Source organism: Ochlerotatus camptorhynchus, unplaced genomic scaffold (genome assembly GCF_037179485.1).
Source record: "Ochlerotatus camptorhynchus isolate MF236.1 unplaced genomic scaffold, CSIRO-AGI_Acam_v1.1 ptg000261l, whole genome shotgun sequence".
NCBI classification, from domain to species: domain Eukaryota; kingdom Metazoa; phylum Arthropoda; class Insecta; order Diptera; family Culicidae; genus Ochlerotatus; species Ochlerotatus camptorhynchus.
In genome coordinates this window covers 1,859,263-1,862,530 of record NW_027040751.1, presented here as the reverse complement: position 1 = coordinate 1,862,530, position 3,268 = coordinate 1,859,263, and the positions used below count along the sequence as shown (strand labels likewise).

The 3,268-nt window shown below is 44.1% G+C and overlaps 1 pseudogene; it reads right to left on the bottom strand.

Moving 5' to 3' along the window:
• Positions 1-1,269: 1,269 nt before the first annotated feature.
• Positions 1,270-2,133, bottom strand: LOC135705216 (heterogeneous nuclear ribonucleoprotein L-like; annotated as a pseudogene).
• Between the last annotated feature and the right edge of the window lie 1,135 nt (positions 2,134-3,268).

Here is a 3,268-nt window from a genome sequence, read left to right as displayed (position 1 = left end):
TTTCGATTTTTTTAAAGATCAATTCGAGTAATGAATAATAACAAGCACCTGCCGATATTATCCGATTTTATACACTATTCATCGATAATCTTGGATGTGGTAGAATTACATATCTAGCATTATGTTGATGTTGTTTTTAGTGTGTTTTGTTATGTGAACTGTCACTTTTTTGAGCACCTGCTTTTTTGATTGCTGCATGTTCAAACTTTGGAAGCAACGATATTTGCTCGGAAATTTGGCAACAGCATTGATGACCAAACGTGACCAAACCCAAGACCAAACGATAGGTGCCATCGATGCTGATCTGCAAGTCTGTTGAGGTGAAATCAGTAATGACTTTGGAGATATCCGAGAATTCCCAGTCATGACATATGCGTTTCCGCACTTCCTACAATGTGTGTGATGCGTTATACTATCACCTCAAATATTGAATATATGGAACAATGAAACTGGAACTTCACATTTGATGCAGCAAACCGGGAGTTCCAATTGCATGAGTGATGTCACAACTGTGTCCTAAATTTGTGCTCTAGAACACTTGAAGTGTTAGGGTATCTCAGCCATCATCAGGTAATGTGTGGACTCTTCAAGGAATCATCACAAATGATTTATGAACAGATTTATCAACCAATAATACTAAAGGGTGAATCAGTAAACTTGTGACTGCTCCGAACCTATGCAGGTATTTCCTGAAGCAGCCGTGGCCAGACAGGGACTGCGTTAGATGTAAGTTGACTTCTCCGTGTTTTCTGTTCACCCAGGTCGTAAGAATCAGTATTAGTATGTGTCCATCTACCTTTCTCCACCATGTTTCACTCCTGTTACCACCGAGGTTTCCGGCCACGACTACATGAACTAGGGATGCAGCTCCCACGGCTGCGGCTGCTTCTAATGCTGCTGCTGGTCCGTCTCCTACAACATGCTTTTGACGAATTTTAGACGAAACGGACCAGCAACTAAAGCAGCAGTAGCATTGGAAGCAGCCACAGCCGTGGGAGCTACATCGCTAATTTGTGTAGCCGTCACTATTTAGGTTATGTCTTGACGGACGTTGGACTGTGCCTTAAATTTAGCTTTGATATTGTTTCAATGTTTTCTCCCTTCAAGTAGTCTCGAATCGAATTGGAAAGGACATTACATGGGGGGGATTGTATGTGTGGCCTTGTATGGTGCTGACAATGACGATGATGATCGTTGATGGTGGGGTGAGAGCTGACGAACGAGTTACGTCGTTGCTTTTGCTTTCGCTCTGAGGACATGGACTCCATCTTACATTGGTTCATCGTGTTCGGATTTGCGGATGGGCGTCACACCACCGGACGCTGCTGCGACGACGGAGGCTGTCGCAGCCGCTGCCGACATTGGGTTGCAAGGTGCTGGTACCATGCCCATGCCCATGTTTTCGATGTTCTCATTGCTCCACGCACCGTTCATCGTCTTGGGCGAGGAGAAACACAGCTTCATAACGAACGGGAATTGTGTGCCTTTGTGATCGATCGCGCTGTGGTTGCACTTCATGATGGCGTTCACCACCAGGGCTACGCTCGGGAGCTCGACCAATCCGAAGGAGGAACGTTCCGATTTCAGCGGGAACATTCGCACTTGCGACGGGTGGCAGTCCTTGGTGGTGAATGCAGTCAGCAGCAGATCCTCGGATATAATGGGTGGGATATTGAAGAAGTGGCGAATCTTGCTCGGTGGCAGAATGCGATTTTTGCTGGCCTGGGTCAACGAAAGGAAGCGATTGTTCTTCGAGGCGCTGTAGTCCTTGAAGCTGATCAAATTGTCCGGCAGGGTGTAGGGGTTGGTGGACTCTAACAAGTAGTTCTGCGTGGAAAATGCAATCTGAATGTTGCTACCATCATTTCCGATTGGAAATTTTGTTCAAGTGCTGGATGCTGCGTTCGACTGGTTCGACTGCGATGGCGTCTCCCATCTGATCATGGTGGTACCCTCTTTGCTCTTCAGGAACTTTATCCTGACAACATTTTCGTATAGGCAGAACAGATTTAACAGCTTATGGGTGTTGGCTGTGTTGTTATCGAGTCCGTAGGCCATCATCACTGCGCCCTGTTGCTGTGCCGGTTGAAAAAAGTTGGCAGGTCCATTTCGGGTCAGCGGAGCGTCCTTCATCAGTCCGACGTGTGTTCCGGCCGGTGTTGGTTTCCAGTTTTCCGACGGATGAGACTCGGGCGGTGAAAAATTCGGTGCTAATCCGTTTGCTCCGCCGACATTCTCCGCCGAATTTGACAGATAAAATGAGGGGTTAGTGGATTTTGCTATGTTTCGAGGGGTGAATCGATTAGCTTGGACCGAAGATAGTACCAGAGCTGAGCCAAAAAGTTGAACACGTTTATTCGGGACCTTCTGGTCTTAGAGCTACCTCTATGGTTGTACGTTGTACGGGGTCGGCTTTCCGCCGAAGATGGTAGGATCGTGTAGAAACGGGGCTTGTCCGTTGCAGGCATCCTTGGAGACGGCTGCTTCCAATGTGTAGTCCCAACTGGAGTCCGTGTCGTTTTGTAAACATTGAAAAACAAAACAAAAACAAGAGCTTTTAAAATACCGGGTTTCCAAACAAAGCATTATTCACAAGCAAAGAAAAATCAGTTCAGTGGCTTCTCGGCCCTGTCGGTACAGCTGTGGCACACTGAGAAAAAAATTGGCGCAAAATAAGTGTTTAGAGTGACCACCCCTTGGTTAGGGTTACCATATGGTATCCTAAAGGAGGACATGTCCTCCTTTTTCAATATTTTTTCTACATCCTCCTTTTGTCCGAATACTGTCCTCCTTTTAAATAATTGCATTTATTCCAGTAACATATTCATAAATTTGTTTTCGAAGAGCGCTGCTTGCAGAGCTTATTAAATAAATTAAATAATTATTAAATAATTAAATAAATAAACAAATTTTGTTCAATTATGTCACAACCTCATCTTATCTAACTAATGCCATTCAATGGTGGGACTAGGAGTATACTGCAGCTGTCAACCTCCCTTTTATTTAGGCTGCGATCCATTTGGTGAATTTTAACTTATATTTGACAGGTGGAAAATTTTCAAATAAACCTGCTATTCTATCAGACTTATATCAGACAAACCAGGAATCAATTTTGACAAAAAATTTCTCGAAAATCGGACGATCAACAACAGAGAGATATTCTAACATTATAATTTATTTTCAAAATGTAAATTTAAGTAAAAACTATGGCAGCGGCCTTGGAGTCCTATGCTGAATCAATGGTAAAATTAACAAATTGCTTAGATGT